General features: G+C 41.0%; 1 pseudogene; it reads right to left on the bottom strand.

The window, feature by feature from the left end:
- Positions 1-8,874: 8,874 nt before the first annotated feature.
- The window catches only part of LOC113247971 (kinesin-like protein KIF2A), a 64,395-nt pseudogene continuing 48,837 nt past the window's right edge, over positions 8,875-24,432 (bottom strand).

Genomic DNA, 24,432 nt, shown 5'->3' with positions numbered 1-24,432 from the left:
CATCTATTAAATCAAACTAAATATTGCTCTATTCCCCTCAAATTTCAAACTGAATAACTATGTCTCATACCTATTTGCATATCTTAATGTATTAAGAGTATTTTCACAGGAATTGTAACAATCATTCAGGTATGATAATTTTCACCTATGAATGAATCTCTTAATGCCTGAGTGAGTTTACTTGCTCTGAAAGGAGTAAGATGTTTATTTCTACCTAAGGCTTTGATGTACTCCTTGAGTGCTAAAAGGCTAATAATTTCAGCACCTTCGAGCTTGGTTTGCCTGTCTACAGTGGAAGTATCAGCTTCTCATTCATGTTCAGCAAAATCAATGAGAGCAAAATTGCCATGTAATTTTCCTTTCTTTCTATGAATAAGTTGAAACACGGCATGGCTTCAAGATGAATGTGCATTTGCAGATGTTTGACCAGATGTTCTTCAACTCTTGCCTATGGCAATGAGTTTCAGTACATCTTCAACACATTTGACCTCCTGTTCCTGTAATCCCACCACTTGAACCTGCTGTTCAACATCTTCTAGCACTCTTAATTTTGTTTTCCTGTTTAGCAAGTCAAACATGTTTCCACCGTAAATTTCAAAAAAAAAAGTTGCATATGCTCAAAGTTCTAACTTCTTATAGTTTGGCTTCCTTAACATCAAAAAGACACCTTGACATTTTTTCTATCCATTTATCTGTTGATGTATAGCTGGGCTCTTTCTGTATTTTGGCTATTGTGGACATCGCTGCTATAAACATTGCGGTGCTTGTGTCCCTTCAAAACATTCTGTTTGTCTACTTTGGATAAATACATAGTAGTGCACTTGCTGGGTCATAGGGTAGTTGTATTATTAACTTTTTGAGGAATATCAAAAATAATAAAATCTTGCCATTTACAATGATGTGGTTGGAACTAGAGGGTATTATGCTAAGTGAAATAAGTCAGTCAGAGAAAGACAAATACTATACGATTTCACCATTATGTGGAATTGAAGAAACAAAAAAAGATAACATTGGGGAAGAAAAGGAAAAATAAAATAAGATAAAAAGAGAGAGGGGGGCAAACTATAACAGACTCTTAACTGTAGGAAACAATCTGAGGGTTGCTGGAGGACACGTGGGTGGGCGGATGGGGTAATTGGGTGATGGTCATTAAGGAAGGCACTTGATGTAGTGAGCCACTGGGTGTTTTTTTAATTATTATTATGATATGTTAGTCACCATTCAGTACATCATTAGCTTTTGATGTAGTGTTCCATGATTCATTGTTGCGTACAACACATAGAGCTCCATGCAATATGTGCCCTTCTTAATACCCATCACTGGGCTAGCCCATCCCGCCCCACCTTCCCCTTAAAACCCTCAGTTTGTTTCTTGGAGTCCATAATCTCTCATGGTTTGTCTCCTCCTCTGATTTCCGCCCCTTCATTTTCCCCTTCCTTCTCCTAATGATCTCCCTGCTATTCTTTATGTAGCACAAATAAGTGAAACCATATGATAATTGGCTTTCTCTGCTTCACTTAATTCACTTAGCATATTTCCTCCAGTTCCAACCATGTTGATGCAAAAGTTGGGTAATTGTCCTTTCTGATGGTTGAGTAATATTCCAATGTATATATGGACCACATCTTCTGTATCCATTCATCTGTTGAAGGGCATCATGGCTCCTTCCACAATTTAGCTATTGTGCACATTGCTGCTATGAACATTGGGGTGCATATGGCCCTTCACTTCACTACATCTGTATCTTTGGGGTAAATACCCAGTAGTGCAATGGCTGGGTCACAGGATAACCATATTTTTTAAATTATTGAGGAACCTCCATACTGTTTTCCAAAGGGGCTGTACCAACTTGCATTCCCACCAATAGTGCAAGAGGGTTCCCCTTTCTCCACATCTTCTCCAACATTTGTTGTTTCTTGATGTGTCAATTTTTGCCATTCTAACTGGCGTAAGGTGGTATCTCAGTGTGGTTTTGATTTGAACTTCCCTGATGGCTAATGATGTTGAACATTTTTTTTTTCATGTATCTCTTAGCAATTCATATGTCTTCTATGGTGAAGTATCTGTTCATGTCTTCTTTTTTTAAAATTTTTTATTATGTTATGGTAGTCACCATATAGTACATCATTAGTTTTTGATGTAGTGTTGCATTATTCATTGTTTGCGTATAACACCCAGTGCTCCATGCAATACATGTCCTACTTAATACCCATCACCGGCCTAGCCCAATCCCCCAACCCCCTTCCCTTTGAAGCCCTCAGTTTGTTTCCCAGAGTCCATAGTCTCTTGTGGTTCATTCCCCCTTCTCCTCACCCCCCCTTCATTCTTCCCTTCATTTTCCTACAGATCTCCCTGCTATTTCTTATGTTCCATAAATGAGTGAAACCATATGATAATTGTCTTTCTCTGCTTGACTTATTTCACTTAGCATAATATCCTCCAGTCCCATCCATGTTGCTGCAAATGTTGGGTAATTGTTCATTCTAATGGCTGAGTAATATTCCATTGTATGTATGGACCACATCTTCTTTATCCATTGATCTGTTGAAGCGCATCTCAGCTCCTTCCACAATTTAGCTATTGTGGACAATACTGCTATGATCATTGGGGTGCACATGGCCCTTCTCTTCACTACATCTGTATCTTTGGGGTAAATACCCAGTAGTGCAATTGCGGGATCATAGGGTAGCTCTATTTTTAACTTTTTGAGGGACCTCCACACTGTTTTCTGGAGTGGCTGTACCAGCTTGCATTCTCACCAACAGTGTAAGAGGGTTCCCCTTTCTTCACATCCTCTCCAACATTTGTTGTTTTTGCCTTGTCAATTTTTACCACTCTAAGTGGTGTAAGGTGGTATTTAAATGTGGTTTTGATTTGAATTTCCCTAATGGCTAATAATGTTGAACATTTTTCATGTGTATGTTAGCCATTCATATGTCTTCTTTGGAAAAGTATCTGTTCATGTCTTCTGCCCATTTTTTGACTTGATTGTATTTTGGGTGTTGAGTATGAGTTCTTTATAGATCTTGGATACCAGCTCTTCATCCTTAGTGTCATTTGCAAATATCTTCTCCCATTCCGTGGGTTGCCTCTTTGTTTTGTTAAGTGTTTCTTTTGCTGTGCAGAAGCTTTTTATCTTGATGAAGTCCCAAAAGAACATTTTGTTTTTGTTTCCCTTGCCTTTGGAGACGTGTCTTGAAAGAAGTTGCTGTGGCCAAAGTCAAAGAGATTGATGCCTATGTTCTCCTCTAGGATTTTGATGGATTCCTGTCTCACATCGAGATCTTTCATCCATTTAGTTTTTCTTTGTGTATGGTGTGAGAGAATGGTCGAGTTTCATTCTTCTCTATATAGCTGTCCAATTTTCCCATCACCATTTATTGAAGAGAATGCCTTTTTTCATCAGATGTTTTTTCCTACTTTGTCAAAAATTAGTTGACTACAGAGTTGAGGGGCCATGTCTGGAGTTTCTATTCTGTTCTATTGATCCATGTGTCTGTTTTTTTTGTTTGTTTGTTTGTTTTTTGGGTTTTTTTTGCCAGTACCATGCTGTCTTGATTATCACAGCTTGTAGTATAGCTTGATTTCAGGGAATGTGATGCCCCCAGCTTTGTTTTTCTTTTTCAACATTTCCTTGGTGTTGGTCTTTTCTGATTCTGCATGAATTTTAGGATTGTTTGTTCCAGCACATTGAAAAATGGCACTAGTATTTTGATCAAGATGGCATTAAAAGTATAGATTGCTCTATACCATAGACATTTTAACTATGTTTATTCTTCTGATCCATGAGCATGGAATGTTTTTCCATCTTTTTTGTCTTCTTCAATGTCTTTCATCAGTGTTCTGTAGTTTCTAGGGTATAGGTCCTTCACCTCTTTGGTTAGGTTAATTCCTAGATATCTTATGAGTTTTGGTGCTATTGTAAATGTAATTGATTCCTTAATTTCTTTCTTCAGTCTCCTTGTTAGTGTATAGAAGGGCAACTTATTTATGTGCGCTGATTTTGTATCTTGCCACATTACTGAATTGCTGTGTGAGTTCTAGTAATTTGGGGGTGGAGTCTTTTGGATTTCCACATAACATATCATGTCATCTGAGAAGAGAGAGAGTTTCACTTCTTCTTTGCCAATTTGAATGCATTTTATTTTTTATGTTGTCTGATTGCTGAAGCTAGGACTTCTTGTACTATGTTCAACAATTGAGGCAAGAGTAGGCATCCCTGTCATGTCCCTGGCCTTAAAGGAAATCTCTCAATTTTTCCCCATTGAGAATGATACTTGCTGTGGGCTTTTCATAGATGGTTTTTATGAAATTGAGGAATGTACCCTCTGTCCCTACACTCTGAAGGGTTTTAACCAGGAAAGGATGCTGTATTTTGTCAAATGCTTTTTCTACATCAATTGAGAGGACCATAGGATTCTTGTCTCCTCTCTTATTAATGTGTTCTCTCACATTGATTGATTTGCAAATATTGAACCACACTTGCATCCAAGGGATGAATCCTACCTGGTCGTGATGGATAATCCTTTTAATGCACTTTGGATCCTATTAGCTAGGATCTTGTTGAGAATGTTGGCATCCATATTCATCAGGGATATCGGACTGTAATTCTCCTTTTGATGGCGTCTTTGCCTGGTTTTGGGATCGAGGTAATGGTGGCCTCATAGAATGATTATGGAAGTTTTCCTTCTGTTTCTATTTTTTGAAACAGCTTCAGGAAAATAGGCATTATTTCTTCTTTGAATGTTTGGTAGAATTATCCATGGAATACCTCAGGCCTTGGACTCTTGTTTTTTGGGAGGTTTTTGATCACGGCTTCAATCTCATTATGCGTTATTGGTCTATTTAGGATGTCAAATTCTTCCTGTTTCAGTCTTGGTGGTTTATAGGTTTCCAGGAAGGCATCCATTTCTTCCAGGTTGCTTAATTTATTGGCATATAGTTGCTGATAATAGTTTCTCATGATTGTTTATATTTCCTTGGTGTTAGTCACGATCTCTCCTATTTCAGTCATAATTTTATAAATTTCTGTGTTTTCTCTTTTCTTTTGGATAAGTCTGGCCTGTGGTTTATCGATCATATTAATTCTTTCAAAGAACCAGCTTCTAGTTTCATTGATCTGCTCTACTATATTTCTGGTTTCTAATCCATTGATTTCTACTCTAAGCTTAATCAATTCTCTTTTTGTCTGTGTTAGGTCTCTTCTTTTGTTGCATCTCTAGCTGTTTAAGGTGTGAGTATAGGGTCTGTATTTTATTTTTATTTATTTTTTTAATGATTTTTTATTATATTATGTTAGTCACCATACAGTACATCCCTGGTTTCCGATGTAAGGCTCGATGATTCATTAGTTGTGTATAACACCCAGTGCACCATGCAATACGTGCCCTCCTTACTACCCATCACCAGCCTATCCCATTCCCCCACCACCCTCCCCTCTGAGGCCTGTATTTTAGATTTTTCTATTCTTTTGAGTGAGGCTTGGATGGCTATGTAATTCCCCCTTAGAACTGCCTTTGCAGTGTCCCATAGGTTTTGTGCTGATGTGTTTTTGTTCTCATTGGTGTCCATGAATTGTTTAAGTTCTTCTTTAATTTCCTGGCTTACCTAAACATTCTTAAGCAGGTTGGTCTTTAGCTTCCAAGTTTTTGAGTTTCTTCCAAATTTTTTCCTGTGATTGAGTTCCATTTTCAAAGCATCGTGGTCTGAGAATATGCAGGGAATAATCCCAGTCTTTTGGTATCAGTTGAGACCTGTTTTATGTCCCACTATATGGTCTATTCTGGAGAAAGTTCCATGTGCATTTGAAAGGAATGAGAATTCTCTTGTTATAGGGTGGAATGTTTTGCATATATATCTATGAGGTCCCTCTCGGCCAGTAAGTCATTCAAAGCTCTTATTTCTTTTTTTTTTATTTTAATGTTTTTTTTATTATATTATGTTAGTCACCATACAATACATCCCTGGTTTCTGATGTAAAGTTCAATGATTCATTAGTTGCGTATAACACCCAGTGAACCATGCAATACGTGCCCTCTTCACTACCCATCACCAGCCTATCCCATCCCCCCCCACCGTCCATTCTGAAGCTCTGTTTGTTTTGCAGAGTCCATAGTCTCTCATGCTTCATTTCACCTTCTGATGACCCCCTTTCTTTATCCCTTTCTTCCCCTACCGATCTTCCTAGTTCTTATGTTCCATAGATGAGAGAAATCATATGATAATTGTCTTTCTCTGCTTGACTTGTTTCACTTAGCATTATCTCCTCCACTGCCATCCATGTTGAGGCAAATGTTGAGAACTTGTTCTTTCTGATAGCTGAGTAATATTCCATTGTATTTATGGACCACAACTTAATCCAGTCATCTGTTGAAGGGCATCTCAGTTCCTTCTACAATTTAGCTATTGTGGACAATGCTGCTATGAACATTGGGGTGCATATGGCCCTTCTCTTCACTACGTCTGTATCTTTGGGGTAAACACCCAGTAGTGCAATGGCTGGATCATAGGGTAGCTCAATTTTTAACTTTTTAAGGGACCTCCACACTGTTTTCCAAAGTGGCTGTACCAACTTGCATTCCCACCAACAACGTAGGAGGGATCCCCTTTCTCCACATCCTCTCCAACAATTGTTGTTTCTTGCCTTGTCAATTTTTGCCATTCTAACTGGTGTAAGGGGGTATCTCAGTGTGGTTTTCATTTGAATTTCCCTGATGGCTAATGATTTGGAACATTTTTTTCATGTGTCTGTTAGCCATTTGTATGTCATCATTGGAAAACTGACTGTTCATATCTTCTGCCCATTTTATGATTTTTTATTTGTTTCTCACATATTGAGTTTGAGAAGTTCTTTGTAGATCTTGGATACCAGTCTGTTATCTGTAGCATCATTTGCAAATATATTCTCCCATTCCGTGGGCTGCCTCTTAGTTTTTTGGACAGTTTCCTTGGCTGTGCAGAAGCTTATTATCTTGATAAAATCCCACAAGTTCATTTTATCTTTTGTTTCTCTTGCCTTTGGAGATGTGTCATGAAAAAAGTTGCTGTGGTCGATGTCGTAGAGATTGCTGCCTATGTTCTCCTCTAGGATTTTAATGGATTCCTGTCTCACATCGAGGTCTTTCATCCATTTGGAGTTTATCATTGAGTATGGTGTGAGAGAGTGGTCAAGTTTCATTCTTTTGCATGTAGCTGTCCAGTTTTCCCAGCACCATCTATTGAAGGGACTGTCTTTTTTCCACTGGATGATTTTTTCTGCTTTATCAAAGATTACTTGCCCAAAGAGCGAGGGTCCATTTCTGGGTTCTCTATTCTGTTTCTTTGGTCTATGTGTCTGTTTTTGTGCCAGTACCATGCTGTCTTTGTGATCACAGCTTTGTAGTACAGCTCGAAATCCGGCATTGTGATGCCTCCAGCTTTGTTTTTCCTTTTCAACAGTTCCTTGGCGATTCAGGGCCTTTTCTGCTTCCATACAAATTTAAGGACTATTTGTTCCAGTTCTTTGAAAAATGTCATTGGTATTTTGATTGGGAGAGAATTGAAAGTGTAGATTGCTCTGGGTAGCATGGACATTTTAACTATGTTAATTCTTCTGATCCATGAGCATGGAATATTTTTCCATTTTTTGTGTTTTCTTCAATGACTTTCAAGAGTGATTTATAGTTTCTAGAATATAGGTCCTTTGTGTCTCTGGTTAAGTTAATTCCAAGGTCACGTATGGTTTTTGGTGCTATTGTAAATGGGATGGATTCCCTAATTTTTTTTTCTTCAGTCTCATTATTCATGTATAGAAATGCAACTGTTTTCTGAGTATTGATTTTGTATCCTGCCACATTATTGAATTGCTCTCTAATTTCTAATAGTTTGGGAGTGGATTCTTTTGGGTTTTCCATATAGAGTATCATGTCATCTGTGGAGAGAGACATTTTGATTTCTTCTTTGCTAATTTGGATACTTTTATCACTTTTTGTCGTCTGATTGCTGTTGCAAGGACTTCTAGTACTATGTTGAATAGTAGTGGCGAGAGTGGGCATCTTTGTCATGTTCCTGATCTTAAGGAAAAGGCTTCCAGCTTTTTCCCATTGAGAATGATATTTGCTATAGGCTTTTCATAGATGGTTTTTATGAGATTGAGGATTGTACCCTCTAACCGTATACTCTGAAGGGTTTTAATCAGAAAAGGATGCTGTATTTTGTCAAATGCTTTTTCTGCATCTATTGAGAGATTCATATGATTTATGAATTTTTCGTTCTGGATAAAATCTAAGACACTGATAGATTTGCGAATGTTCAACCACCCTTGCATCCCAGGGATGAATCCCACTTGATCATGATGGATAATCCTTTCAATGTACTGTTGGATTCTATTTGCCAGGATCTTATTGAGGATTTTGGTGTCCATATTCATTAGAGAAATCGGTCTGTAATTCTCCTTTTTGTTCGGTTCTTTGCCTGGTTTGAGGATCAAGGTAATATTGGCCTCATAGAATGAGTTTGGTAGATTTCCTTCTGTTTCTATTTTTTGAAATAGCTTTAGGAGAATAGGTATTATTTCTTCTTTGAATGTTTGGTAGAATTCCCCAGGAAAACTGTCCGGTGCTCGAGTTTTTTTTTTTTTTTTTTTTTGGAAGGTTGTTTATCACTGACTCAATCTCTTCATAATCAATTGGCCTGTTTAAAAAATCAATTTCTTCCTGTTTCAGTCTTGGTAGTTTATAGGTTTCCAGGAAGTCCTCCATCTCTTCCAGATTGCTTAATTTATTGGCATAAAGCTGTTGGTTAGAGTTTCTAATAATCCTTCCAATTTCATTGGTGTTGGTTGTGACCTCTCCTTTTTCATTCATAATTTTATTAATTTGGTTCCTTTCTCTATTCTTTTGGATAAGTCTTGCGAGTGGTCTGTCAATTTTATTAATTCTCCAAAGAACCAGCTTCTAGTTCTGTTGATCTGCTCTACTGTGCTCCTGGTTTCTAATTCATTGATTCCTCCTCTAAACTTGGTCAACTGCTTCATCGTGTGTGGATTAGGCCTGTCTCCCTGCTGCTCTTCCAGCTTCTTGAGTTGAGAATATAAAAACAGCATTTTAGATTTTTCTATTCTTTTGAGTGAGGCTTGGATGGCTATGTATTTCCCCCTTAGGACTGCCTTTGCAGTATCCCATAGGTTTTGGACCATTCTGTTTTCATTCTCGTTGGTCTCCATGAAATGTTTAAATTGATTTTTGATTTCTTGGTTTATCGAGTCATTACTGAGCAGGATGGTTCTTAGTCTCCATGTGTGAGTTTCTTCCAAATTTTTCCTTGTGGTTGAGTTCCAATTTCAAACTGTTGTGGTCTGAGAATATGCAGGGAATAATTTCAGTCTTTTGGTATCAGTTGAGACCTGTTTTGTGACCCAGAACATGGTCTATTCTAGAGAATGTTCCATGGGCATTAGAATACAATTAGTATTCTTTGGTTCTGGGGTGTAGTGTTCTATATATATCCATGAGGTCCAACTCGTCTAGTATGGCATTCAAAGCTCTAGTTTCTTTGCTGATTTCTTGCTTAGGTGATCTGTCTATTGCTGATAGTGGAGTGTTGAGGTTTCCTACTATTAGTGTATTTTTATCTATATGTGTCTTTATTCTGGATATGAGTTGGCTTGTGTATCTTGCTGCTCACCTGTTGGGGGCATAGATATTTATAATTCTCATATCTGCTTTTTGAATACATCCTTTAAGAATAATAGAGTGCTCTTCTGCATCTCTAACTGTAGTCTTTAGATTAAAATCCAATCTGTCTGATATGAGAATTGCTACCCCAGCTTTCTTTTGAGGTCCATTGGCGAGAAAGATGGTATTCCATCACTTTACTTTCAGTCTGAATGTATCTTTAGGTTCAAAATGAGTCCCTTGTAGACAGCAAATGGATGGGTCATGTCTTTTTATCCAATCTGCAACCCTGTTGCATTTATGGGAGCATTTAGGCCATTTACATTGAGACTGATTATTGAGAGATATGATTAAAATCATATGATGCCATGTTGCCATTAAAGCCTTTGTTTTGGTTGTGACTTTCTTTTCTGTATCACTCGTGGGGCCTTTTTACTTTTATAGAACCCCCCTTAATATCTCTTTTAGGGCTAGTTTTGTGGTTATGAAATTGGTCAATGACTGGCAATTCTGGAATGTTCTTTATTTTTCCGTCAATTCTGAATGACAACCTTGCTGGATAAAGGATCCTTGGCTACATGTTTTTCTCTGAAAGAGCTTTAAAAATGCCCCCCCAACCCATTCTCTCATTCCATGTCTGTGTAGACAGGTCTGACGTAATTCTGATACCTTTGCCTTGGTACATGAGAAATTTCTTTGCCCTGGGTGCTTTCAATACTGTATCCTTGGATCTAATATTTGCGAAATGCACTATGACGTGTCATGGCATTGGTTTGTTGTGGTTGAGCTTGGGAGGGGTCCTCTCTGACTCTTGGACACGAATGTTTGTTTCCCTTGCTAGATTAGGGAAGTTTTCAACTACAATTTGTTCAACTATCTCTTCTAGACCTCTGCTTTTCTCCACCCCCTCGGGGATGCCAATGATTCTGACACTGGAACGTTTCATTGAGTCAGTAATGTCCCGTAACCTACATTCTTGAGCATGGATCTTTTTGAGTCCAGATTCTATTTTAGCTTTCTCTTCTACTAACCCATCCTCCAATTCGCTGATACGTTTTTCTGCCTCATTCACCGTGGCCGTCAGAGCCTTTAGTTTTGACTGCATTTGGCTCTTAGAATTTTTAATTTTTTCCAGATTTTCTCTCATTTCCACCCTAGAGATTCTATATTCTTATTAACATTTTCGTTAATACTTTTTTCAAGTCTACACATCATCTTGTCCATTGTTACTCTGAATTCCATTTCTGATAATTTGGTCATATCCATATACATTAGTTCTGTGGCAGCGGCCACAGACTCATTGTCATTTCTTTGCTGGCGGGGGATTTCTCCTTCTCTTCATTCTGATGAGAAGAGGTTGTGGGGTTGTCTAGAGCCCAAATTATTGACTAGGACACAGGCCGTGCGCCCTTGTTTTCTAGGGATCTTAGGGATGTGGGCTTCTTGATTTTTCAGCCTTCCCTCTGGGGGAGGGGCCTGCTGCGCCGATACTCAGGCAACCCTGTTTGGGTAGAGTCTCCGTGTCCCCTGTGAGGGGGATGGGTGTGGGCACACTGTGAGCCCTTATTTCCATGCTTTTTTTCTCTGGCGGCTTTCCCTGGCGGATTGCTGTGCTTCTTCTGAGAGTCAGAGCAGCAGTGGCCGAATCTCAGCCTCTGTCTCAGAACAGAGGGATTGCAGACTGTTCTCCACTGATGTTCTGGCCAATTTAATTCTGTCTTTTTTGGTGCTGCTCAATGCAGTAGCGTCCTGGGATGTGCGCCCCACACCCGGTGTTCCAGCCCTCACTTCGAGGACCAGCTTGCCTCTGTTCTTTGTGTTTCTAACACCGCCAGCCGCCAGCTGCCTGCCTCCCCAGAGAGCTCCCGGAGGTCCTTGTCTCAAGTCTGTTTCTAGTGAGCCCACTGGAGCTCTGTTTCAGTCTGGTGGTGCGCGTTCCCCAGCTCACGGTTTCAGTCTGCTCTCTCGCGGGTGCCGGTCCGCAAGTCTGCCTGCTCCCCAGTGCAAGTGGCTACCGCTTCCTCGCGCCCGAACTCAGCGGCTCCCTCCCCCTTCTGTTTATCTTCCGATATCTGTGCGCGGTTCACGGCTCCCTGCTTCGTACCTCAATACTCAGCGCTGGAGATGTTCATTTCTATAGATCCAGATGTATCTTCCTGCGTCTCGGGCTGATTCCGTGGATGTTCAGGCTGGTCTGGTACCTATCCAGCTTGACTCAGGGGACCGGCTGAAAAAGTGGTCCCCTACTCCTTCACCATCTTAACTCCGAGGGTCAAAGCTCTTATTTCTGTGTTGATTTTCTGCTTAGATGATCTGTCTATTGTGGAGAGTGGAGTGTTTATTATTAACATATTCTTATCTGTATGTTTCTTTACTTTAGTTATCCGTTGGCTTATGTAGTTGTCTGCTCCCTTGTTGGGGGCATAGATATTTATAATTTTTAGGTCCTCTTGTTGGATATACCCTTTAAGAATAATATATTGTCCTTCTATATCTCACATCACAGTCTTTAGCTTAAAATCTAATTTGTCTGATCTGAGAATTGCTACTTCCCTTTCTTTTGAGGTCCATTGGCATGAAAAATGGTTCTCCATTCCTTCATTTTCAGTCTGGATGTATCATTAGTTTCAAAGTGAGTAGACAACATGTAGATGGGTCATGTCTTTGTATTCAATCTGCAACCCAGTGACATTTTATGGGAGCATTTACGCCATTCACATTCAGAATGATTACTGAGAGATACGATTTTAATGTCCTCATGTTGTCTGTGAAGTCATTGTTTCTATAGATTGTCTCTCTTAATTTCTGTTCTGTATCACTCTTGGGGTCTTTCTTCTTTTATGGAATACCCCTTAATATTTCTTGCAGGGCCAGCTTGGTGGTCACATATTCTTTCAGTTTCTGTTGGTCTTGGAAGCTTCTTGTCTCTCCATCCATTCTGAATGACAGCCTTGCTGAATACAGTGTCCTTGGCTTCATGTTCTTCTCATTTAGTACTCTGAATATGTGTTGCCAGCCCTTCTGGCTTGCCAGGTCTCTGTGGACAGGTCTGACATTATTCTGATAGTCCTCCCACTATACATAAGAAATCTCTTCCCCTCACTGTTTTCAAGATCTTTTCCTTGGATCAAAGATTTGCAAATTTTACTACTATAAGTCATAGTGTTGGTCTGTTCTCATTGATCTTGGGAGGGGTCCTCTCTTTCTCTTGGACACAAATGCTTGTTTCCTTCACCAGATTAGGGAAGTTCTCAGCTATGATTTGCTCAAAAATATCTTCTAGACCTCTCTCTTTCCCCACCCCCACAGGGATTCCCAATAATTCTGATACTGGAACATTTCATTGAGTCAGTAATCTCCTTCAGCTTAGTTTTTGGAAATTGGATTCATTTATCCCATGCCACCTCATTTTCCTTCTTTTCCATCATGTTATCCTCTAACTCACTAATTCGTTCTTCCACCTCATTTACCCTTGCAGTCAGAGCATCCAGTTTAAACTGCATTCCATTCATAGCATTTGTAAGTTCTGCCAGATTCATTCTCATTTCAGCCCTTAGAGAGTCTATATTTTTGTTAATATTTTTCTCAAGCCTATACATCATTTTGATAATTGTTACTCTGAAATCCATTTCTGACATCTTGGTTATATCCATATGCATTAGTTCTGTGGCAGAGGCTACAGTCTCTCCTTCTTCCCTTTGTTGGGGGTTCCTCCTCTTTGTCATTCTTATGAGGTGCAGTTGCGGGAATGTACAGGGTCCAAATTATTGACCAGGACCCAAGCAAGATGCACCTCTTTTATAGGGACCTTAGGGATATGGGCTTCTTGTTCTTCCAGCCTGCTATCTGGAGGAGCAGCCTGCTGCGCTGAAACTCAGGCAACTCTGTTTGAGCAGAGTTGCCCTTCCCCCTGTGTGTGGGGGATGCACTCAGTGAGTACTGGTTTTGGGGGTCTTTTGTTCTCTGGTGGTTTTCCCTGGAAGCTTTTGTGTCTTTTCTGAGAGTCGGAGCAGAAGTGTCTGCATCCAAATCTCTGTCTCAGAACACAGAGATCACAGCCTCCTCCTCATTGAGCTCTCCAGGTCACAGTGACTCCGTTTCTGTCGTTGCTGCTAAAAACCCATAGCATCCTGGGTTGTGCTCCCCACAGCTGCTCTCCTAGTCCTCGCACCCAGGGCTGGGCACATCTCTGCCCTTTGTGCTTCTAAAACCACCAGTCACCCCCGGTTCACATGTGAGCTCCAGAGCTCCAGGTTTCAGTCTGGGGGGCAGTGTCCTAAAGACCTTTCCATGCTGCTACTGGTCTGCAAGTCTGTGTCTGCTCCCCAGTGTGGGAGGCTTTTGCTTTCCTGGCACAAGTTCACAGATGCTCCCTCCCCCTTCCGTTTGTCTTCCAATATCTGACCGCAGACTCTCTGCTCCCCACTTCATACCTCGAGACCAAGCACTGGAGAAGTTCTGTTTGTAAAGATCCATATATATCTTTTTACATCTCAGCCTGATTCCATGGGTGTTTAGAATGGTCTGATAGATATCCAGTTCGTTTCAGGAGACCAGTGGAAATAGGGTCCCCTACTCTTCTGCCATCTTTCCCCTCTCAATGCCACCAGGTATTATATGCAAGTGATGAATCACTAAATTCTACCCCTGAAACTAATAGTACACTACATGTTAACTAAATTGAGTTTAAATTTTTAAAAAATTAAAAAGACATCTCAAGCTGCTAATGCATAAAAATTTCTTTAGAATAATCTTATTTTGTTCCTGAAAAGTCGCCTCCCAAAGTGTCAGTTTTTCCACTTCCAGTTTGCCTATAAGCAAAGCATGTAGCCATTCCACTTCAAATATAGTTTCCACTAGTGGCCTCCCTGTAAACCTGTAAACCATTTCATTAGGAGCTGAGTCATCAAAGTTTTAATAAAATGAAATGTTTGGTTCTCTAGGTACCTTGTTAAATCTACTTTTTGTTTTGGCTCATGTATCATCACAACATTTTTACTAGGGATTTTGATTACATCAAGATCTTTCATTGAAGTTCCTTTTTTATTAAATAGTCATTTTCTTACACAAACACATATCCTATGTTCAACAGTAGAATCTGTTGTTGTTAACGGTCTATAATCCAAACTTCCTCCATAATCTCTGATCAGTCACATAAGTTCATAGTTTGGCTTTGTAACATCAACATCCCAGTCTCACTCTCTCTCTCTCTTGCTCTTATTTTTCCCGCTAAGTTCTTACTATTGTAGTCTCCTTTCTTTCCTTTTTTCCCCTTTCTTTGTAATTTTTCTACTTTTCTCACACAATTAGATATTCTAGGTTGAGGGGGTCCAAATTCCTTTTTTTGCAGCGTGAACTGGATATATATGTGAAATACTGCCATCGTGTTGTGCAGAGGAAGACTGCTCAGGAAGCTAACTAGGCTGTGCATGTGTGGAACCAACCACTTTGTTATCTCTTGGAGGAGAGTCATTCATAATAGAAACCACAGTCTGACGATTCTTAAGAATTTTGTTTAATTTGGCTGATGATGGTGGAGGTAGAGATGTTCTGTAATGGGTTCAATTTCCTCATCAGTTACAAGGTTAGGGTTAACTGGAAAGGCTTCCTCTCACACCATACACATAGATAAACTCCAAATGGATGAAAGACCTTGATGTGAGACAGGAATCCATCAAAATCCTAGAGGAGAACATAGGCAGCAACCTCTCTGACATCGGCCACAGCAACGTTTTTCAAGACACAACTCCAAAGGCAAGAGAAACAAAAGATAAAATGAGCTTGTGGGACTTCATCAAGATCAAAAGCTTCTTCACAGCCAAGGAAACAGTCAAAAAAACTAAGAGGCAGCTCATAGAATGGGAGAAGATATTTGCAAATGACACAACAGATAAAAGACTGGTATCCAAGATCTACAAAGAACTTCTCAAACTCAATACACAAGAAACAAATATACAAATCATAAAAAAGGCAGAAGATATGAGAAGACACTTTTCCAATGAAGACATACAACTGGCTAACAGACACATGAAAAAATGTTCCAAATCATTAGCCATCAGGGAAATTCAAATAAAAAACACATCAAGATACCACCTTATGCCAGTTAGAATGGCAAAAATTGACAAGGCAGGAAACAACAAATGTTGGAGAGGATGTGGAGAAAGGGGATTCCTACTACACTGTTGGTGGGAATGCAAGTTGGTACAGCCACTCTGGAAAACAGTGTGGAGGTCCCTTAAAAAGTTAAAAATTGAGCTACCCTATGATCCAGCCAGTGCACTACTGGGTCTTTACCCCAAAGATACAGACGTAGTGAAGAGAAGGGCCATATGCACCCCAATGTTCATAAAAGCATTGTCCACAATAGATAAATTGTGGAAGGAGCCAAGATGCCCTTCAACAGATGACTGGATTAAGATGTGGTCCAGGGAGGAGTAGGGGTCCCCTTTCTCAGCTGGTCCCCTGAGTGGAGCTGGATAGGTACTGGACTATCCTGAACACACACGGAATCAGCCTGAAACATAGGAAGATACACCTGGACCTATACAAATGCACATCTCCAGCACTGATTACTGAGGTAAGAAGTGGGGTGCCGTGAATCCGCGAACAGATATCAGAAGATAAATGGAAGGGGGAGGGAGCCTCCGTGCACAGGAGCTGGGAAGCGGTAGTCACGTGCACTGGGGAGCGGGCGGACTCGCGGACCAACACCCATAAGAGAGCAGCCTGAGACCGGAAGCCTGGGAACGCACACAAGCAGTCTGAAAACCAGAGCTCCAGATTGTGTGCAAATCACACTGAAATGGAGCTCCGGAGTGTGCTTGGGGTAGTATGGCGGCTGGCGGTGTTAGAAACACAAAGGACAGAGATGTGCTGGCCCTGGAAGTGAGTGCTGGGACGCCGGGTGTGGGGCGCACATCCAGGGATGCTAGAGAGTTTAGCAGCACCAAAAGAAACAGAGTTAAAGAGGCCAGAAGGGCTCAGTGGCGAGTGGACTGTGATCTCTCTGTTGTCAGACAGAGGCTGGGATTCGGCCGCTGCTGCTCTAACTCTCAGAAGCGGTACAGCAGGGGAGCCACCGTGTTAGGTGCCGGAAGCGGTAGCCACTTGCACGGGGGAGCGGGCAGACTCACGGATGGCACCCGCAAGAGAGCGGATTGAGACCGGATAGCCGGGAGCACGCGCCACCAGGCATCTTGCGGAATACCGGAATCCCGGTGCGCTCACTGGATCCAGACTGAGACCAGGAGATCCTGTAGCGCGCAGGGTGTCTGGCAGCTGACGGGCCACCTGCACGGGGGAGCGGGCCGACTCGCGGTCGGCACCCGCGGAACAGCAGACTGAGACCCTGAACTGGGAGCGTGCGCCACCAGGCTTCTCACGGAACTCCAGAATCCCGGTGTGCTCACAGGAAATAGACTGAGACGCGGAGATCCAGGAGCGCACGGGGGCGGCTGGCGGCTGGTGACTGGTGGTGTTAGAAACACAAAGGACAGAGATGCGCCGGCCCTGGAAGTGAGGCCTGGGACGCCGGGTATGGGGCCACATGCCCGGATGCTGCACGGTTGAGCAGCACCAACAGAAACAGAGTTAAAGTGGCCAAAACATCAGTGGAGAACAGGCCACAATCCCTCTGTTCTGTGACAGAGGCTGAAACTTGGCCGCTGCTGCTCTGACTCTTGGAAGAGGCACAGCAAAACGCCAGGGAAAGCCACCAGAGAACAAAAGCCTGGAAATACCGGCTCACAGTGTGCCCATCCTCATCCCACCTCCCAGAGAACACGGAGACTCTACCCAAACAGGGTTGCCTGAGTATCGGCGCGGCAGGCCCCTCCCCCGGAACACAGAAGGCAGGCTGAAAAATCAAGAAGCCCACAACCCGGGGCGCCTGGGTGGTACAGTCATTGAGCGCCTGTCTTCGGCTTAGGGCATGATGCCACATTCCAGAAAGGAGTCCCTCATCGGGCTCCTCCGCTGGGAGCCTGCTTCTTCCTCTCCCACTCCCCTGCTTCTGTTCCCATTCTTGATGACTGTCTGTCTCCCTCTCTCAGATAAATAAATAAATAAAATCTTTAAAGAAGAAGCCCACATCCCTAAGATCCCTATAAAACAAGGGGCACGGCCTGGGACTCAGTCAATAATTTGGGCTCTGGACAACCCCGCAACCTCTCCTCATCAGAATGACAAGAAGGAGAAGCCCCGCACAGCAAAGAAAAGACAGTGACTCTGTGGCCTCTGCCACAGAAATAATGGATATGGATGTAACCAATTTATCAGAAATGGAATTCAGAGTAACGATGGTCAAAATGATGAGTAGAATTGAAAAAACTATTAACGAAAACGTTACTGAGAATATAGAATCCCTAAGGACAGAAATGAGAGCGAATCTGACAGAAATTACAAATTCTATGAGCCAAATGCAGGCAAAACTAGAGGCTCTGATTGCCAGGGTCACCGAAGCAGAGGAACGTATTAGTGAATTGGAGGATGGGTTAATAGAGGAAAAAACAAAAATAGAAGCTGGTCTTAAAAAAATCCAAGCCCACGAATGTAGGTTATGGGAGATTACTGACTCAATGAAACAATCCATTGTCAGAATCATCGGCATCCCCGAGGGGGTGGAGAAAAACAGAGGTCTAGAAGAGATATTTGAACAAATTGTAGCTGAAAACTTCTCGAATCTAGTGAGGAAAACAAACATTCGTGTCCAAGAGGCAGAGTGGACCCCTCCGAAGCTCAACCACAACAAACCTACACCACACGTCATAGTGCATTTCGCAAATATTAGATCCAAGGATACAGTATTGAAAGCGGCCAGGGCAAAGAAATTTCTCACGTACAAAGGCAAAGGCATCAGAATTACGTCAGACCTGTCTACACAGACCTGGAATGAGAGAAAGGGTTGGGGGGGGCATTTTTAAAGCTCTTTCAGAGAAAAAAATGTAGCCAAGGATCCTTTATCCAGCAAGGCTGTCATTCAGAATTGATGGAGAAATAAAGACATTTCAGAATCACCAGTCATTAACCAATTTTGTAACCATGAAACCAGCCCTACAGGAGATATTAAGGGGGGTTCTATAAAGGTAAAAAGGCCCCAAGAGTGATACAGAAAAGAAAGTCACAACCGATACAAACAAAGACTTTACTGGCAACATGGCATCATTAAAATTCTCTCTCTCAGTTCTTAGTGCCAATGTAAATGGTTTAAATGCTCCCATAAAACACCACAGGGTTGCCGTTTGGATAAAAAGAAATGACCCATCCATTTGCTGTCTACAAGAGACTCATTTCGAACCCAAAGATGCATTCAGACTGAGAGTAAGGGGATGGAGTACCATCTTTCACGCAAATGAACCTCAAAAGAAAGCTGGGGTGACAATTCTCATATCAGATAGATTGGATTTTAAACTAGAGATTATAGTTAGAGACACAGAAGGGCACTATATTATTCTTAAAGGAAGTATTCAACAAGTGGATATGACACTTATAAATATATATGCCCCCAACAGGGGAGCAGCAAGATACACAAGCCAACTCTTAACCACAATAAAGAGACATATAGATAAAAATACATTAATACTAGGGGACCTCAACACTCCACTATCAGAAATAGACAGAACACCCAGGCAAAAACTAAGCAAAGAATCAAAGGCTTTGAATGCCATACTCGACGAGTTGGACCTCATAGATATATATAGAACACTACACCCCAGAACCAAAGAATACTCATTCTATCCTAATGCCCATGGAACATTCTCAAGAATAGACCATGTTCTGGGACACAAAACAGGTCTCAACAGATACCAAAGATTGAAATTATCCCCGGCATATTCTCAGACCACAACACCCTGAAATTGGAACTCAACCACAAGGAAAAATTTGGAAGAAACTCAATCACTTGGAGAATAAGAACCATCCTGCTCAGGAATGACTCGATTAACCAGGAAATCAAAAATCAACTTAAACAATTTATGGAGACCAATGAGAATGAAAACACAACGGTCGAAAACCTATGGTAGAGCACAAAGGCAGTCCTAAGGGGGAAATACATAGCCATCGAAGCCTCACTCAAAAGAATAGAAAAATCTAAAATGCAGTTTTCATATTCTCACCTCAAGAAGCTGGAACAGCAACAGAGGGACAGGCCTAATCCACTCAAGAGGAAGCAGTTGACCAAGATGAGAGCAGAAATCAATGAATCAGAAACCAGAAGTACAGTAGAGCAGATGAACAGGACTAGAAGCTGGTTCTTTGAGAGAATCAATAAAATTGACAGACCACTGGCAAGACTTATCCAAGAGAAAAGAGAAAGGACCCAGATTATTAAAATTATGAATGAAAAAGGAGAGGTCACGATGAACACCATTGAAATTGGAAGGATTATTAGAAATTTTTATCAACAGCTATATGCCAATAAACTAAGCAATCTGGAAGAGATGGAATCCTTCCTGGAAACCTATAAACTACCAAGATTGAAACAGGAAGAAATTGATTTCTTAAACATGCCAATTAATTATGAAGATATTGAGTTAGTGATAAACAACCTTCCAAATAACAAAACTCCAGGCGCGGATGGTTTTCCTGGGGAATTCTACCAAACGTTCAAAGAAGAAATAATACCTATTCTCCTAGAGCTATTTCAAAAAATAGAAAGAAAAGGAAAGCTACTATACTCATTCTATGAAGCCAATATTACCTTCATCCACAAACCAGGCAAAGACCCCCTCAAAAAGGAGAATTACAGACCGATTTCCCTAATGAATATGGATGCCAAAATCTTCAACAAGATCCTGCCTAATAGAATCCAACAGTACATTAAAAGGATTATCCATCATGATCAAGTGGGATTCATCCCTGGGATGGAAGCGTGGTTCAATATTCACAAATCAATCAGCGTGATAAATCATATCAAAAAGAAATGACTCAGGAACCATATGATTCTCTCAATTGATGCCGAAAAAGCATTTGACCAAATACAGCATCCTTTCCTGATTAAAACCCTTCAGAGTGTAGGAATAGAGGGTACATTTCTCAATCTCATTAAAGCCATCTATGAAAAGCTTACTTCAAATATTATTCTCAATGGGGAAAAGCTGGAAGCCTTTCCCTTAAGATCAGGATCACGACAAGGAGGCCCACTCTCGCCACTATTATTCAACATAGTACTAGAAGTCCTTGCAATAGCAATCAGACAACAAAAAGGGATAAAATGCATCCAGCTTGGCAAAGAAGAAATCAAAATGTCCCTCTTCACAGATGACATGATCCTCTATATGGAAAACCCAAAGAATCCACTCCCAATATATTAGAAGTTATAGAGCAATTCAATAATGTGGCAGGATACAAAATCAATGCTCAGAAATCAGATGCACTTCTATACACAAATACGAGAATGAAGAAAGAGAAATTAAGGAATCCATCCCATTTACAATAGCACCAAAAACCATACGTTACCTTGGAATTAATCAGAGACGTAAAGGACGTATATTCTAGAAACTATAAATCACTCTTGAAAGACATTGAGGAAGACATAAAAAGATGGAGAAATATTCCATGCTCATGGATCGCAAAAATTAACATCGTTAAAATGTCCATGCTACCCAGAACAATCTACACTTTCAATGCTATCCCTATCAAAATACCGAGGACATTTTTCAAAGAACTGGAACAAACAGTCCTTAAATTTGTATGCAAACAGAAAAGGCCCCGAATCTCCAAGGAACTGTTGAAAAGGAAAAACAAAGCTGGGGGCATCACAATGCCGGATTTCGAGCTGTACTACAAAGCTGTGATCACAAAGACAGCATGGTACTGGCACAAAAACAGACACATAGACCAGTGGAAGACAATAGAGAACCCAGAAATGGACCCTCGGCCCCATGGGCAACTAATATTTGATAAAGCAGGAAAAAACATCTGGTGGGAAAAAGACAGTCTCTTCAATAAATGGTGCTGGGAAAATGCAAAAGAATGAAACTTGACCACTCTCTCACACCATACGCAAAAATAAACTCCAAATGGATGAAAGACCTCGATGTGAGACAGGAATCCATCAAAATCCTAGAGGAGAACATAGGCAGCAACCTCTACGACATCGGCCAAAGCAACCTTTTTCATGACACATCCCCTAAAGGCAAGAGAAACAAAAGATAAAATGAATTTATGGGACTTCATCAAGATTAAAAGTTTCTGCACAGCCAAGGAAACAGTCAGAAAAACTAAGAGGCAGCCCACGGAATGGGAGAAGATATTTGCAAATGACACTACAGATAAAGGACTGGTATCCAAGATCTACAAAGAACTTCTCAAACTCAATACACGAGAAACAAATAAACAAATCAAAAAATGGGCAGAAGATATGACCAGAAACTTTTCCAATGAAGACATACAAATGGCTAACAGACACATGAAAAAATGTTCAAAATCATTAGCCATCAAGGAAATTCAAATCAAAACCACACTGAGATACCACCTTACACCAGTTAGAATGGCAAAAATAGACAAGGCAAGAAACAACAATTGTTGGAGAGGATGTGGAGAAAGGGGACCCTCCTACATTTTTGGTGGGAATGCAAGTTGGTACAGCCACTCTGGAAAACAGTGTGGAGGTCCCTTAAAAAGTTAAAAATTGAGCTACCCTATGATCCAGCCATTGCACTACTGGGTCTTTACCCCAAAGATACAGACGTAGTGAAGAGAAGGGCCATATGCACCCCAATGTTCATAGCAGCAATGTCCACAATAGCTAAATCGTGGAAGGAGCCGAGATTATCTTCAACAGATGACTGGATTAAGAAGTTGTGGTCCATATATACAATGGAATATTACTCAGCTATCAGAAAGAACGAGTTCTCAACATTTGCTACAACATGGACGGCTCTGGAGGAGATAATGCTAAGTGAAATAAGTCAAGCAGAGAAAGACAAATATATGATTTCTCTCATCTATGGAACATAAGAACTGGAATGATCAGTAGGGGAAGAAAGGGATAAAGAAAGGGGGGGGTAATCAGAAGGGGGAATGAAACATGAGAGACTATGGACTATGAGAAACAAACTGAGGGCTACAGAGGGGAGGGAGGTGGGGGAATGGGATAGGCCGGTGATGGGTAGTAAGGAGGGCACATATTGCATGGTGCACTGGGTGTTATACACAACTAATGAATCATCGAGCCTTACATCGAAAACCGGGGATGTACTGTATGGTGACTAACATAATATAATAAAAAATCATTATAAAAAAAAGAAAAAAAAAGAAACAAAAAATAAAATGAACTTATGGGACTTCATCAAGATTAAAAGCTTCCGCACACCCAAGGAAACAGTCAAAAAAACTAAGAGGCAGCCCATGGAATGGGGGAATATATTTGCAAATGACACTACAGATAAAGGACTGGTATCCAAGATCTACAAAGAACTTCTCAAACTCAAACACGAGAAACAAATAAACAAATCAAAAAATGGGCAGAAGATATTAACAGACACTTTTCCAATGAAGACATACAAATGGCTAACAGACACATGAAAAAGTGTTCAAAATCATTAGCCATCAGGGCTATTCAAATCAAAACCACACTGAGATTCCACCTTAGGCCAGTTAGAATGGCAAAAATAGACAAGGCAAGAAAGAACAATTGTTGGAGAGGATGTGGAGAAAGAGGATTCCTCCTACATTGTTGGTGGGAATGCAAGTTGGTACAGCCACTTTGGAAAACAGTGTGGAGGTCCCTTAAAAAGTTAAAAATTGAGCTACCTTATGATCCAGCCATTGCACTACTGGGTATTAACCCCAAAGATACAGATGTAGTGAAGAGAAGGGCCATATGCACCCCAATCTTCATAGCAGCAATGTCCACAATAGCTAAATCATGGAAGGAGCCGTGATGCCCTTCAACAGATGACTGGATTAAGACGTTGTGGTCTATATATACAATGGAATATTACTCAGCTATCAGGAAGAACGAGTTCTCAACATTTGCTGCAACATGGACGGCACTGGAGGTAATAATGCTAAGTGAAATAAGTCAAGCAGAGAAAGACAACTATCATATGATTTCTCTCATCTATGGAACATAAGAATTAGGATGATCAGTAGGGGAAGAAAGGGATAAAGAAAGGGGGTAATCAGAAGGGGGAATGAATCATGAGAGAGTATGGGCTATGAGAAACAAATTGAGGGAATCAGAGGGGAGGGGGGTGGGGGAATGGGATAGACTGGTGATGGGTAGTAAGGAGGGCACGTATTGCATGGTGCACTGGGTGTTATACGCAACTAATGAATCATCGAGCCTTACATCAGAAATCGGGGATGTACTGTATGGTGACTAACATAATATAATAAAAAATCATTAAAAAAAAAAAAAAAGAAGAAGCACAGCAAATCGCCAGGGAAAGCCGCCAGGGAACAAAAGCCCAGAAATACAGGCTCACATTGTGCCCATCCCTGTCCCCCCTTGCAGTGGATGGTGCAACTCTACCCAAACTTGGTTGCCTGAGTATCATCACGGCAGGCCCCTCCCCCAGAAGGCAGGGTGAAAAATCAAGAAGCACATATCCCTTAGGTGCCTATAAAATAGGGGCACACTGCCTGGGTCCTGTTCAATAATTTGGGCTCTGGACAACCATGCAAACTCTCCTCATCAGAATGACGAGAAGGAGCAATCCCCCCCTAGCAAAGAAAAGACAATGAGTCTGTGGCCTCTGCTGCCGAACTGATGGATATGGATATAACCAAATTATCACAATTGGAGTTCAGAGTAACAATGATCCAGATGATGTGT

The sequence above is a fragment of the Ursus arctos genome, chromosome X (assembly GCF_023065955.2).
Source record: "Ursus arctos isolate Adak ecotype North America chromosome X, UrsArc2.0, whole genome shotgun sequence".
In the NCBI taxonomy this organism is placed as follows: domain Eukaryota; kingdom Metazoa; phylum Chordata; class Mammalia; order Carnivora; family Ursidae; genus Ursus; species Ursus arctos.
Note: the sequence above shows the minus strand (reverse complement) of the source record. Positions and strands in the feature narration are given on the sequence as shown.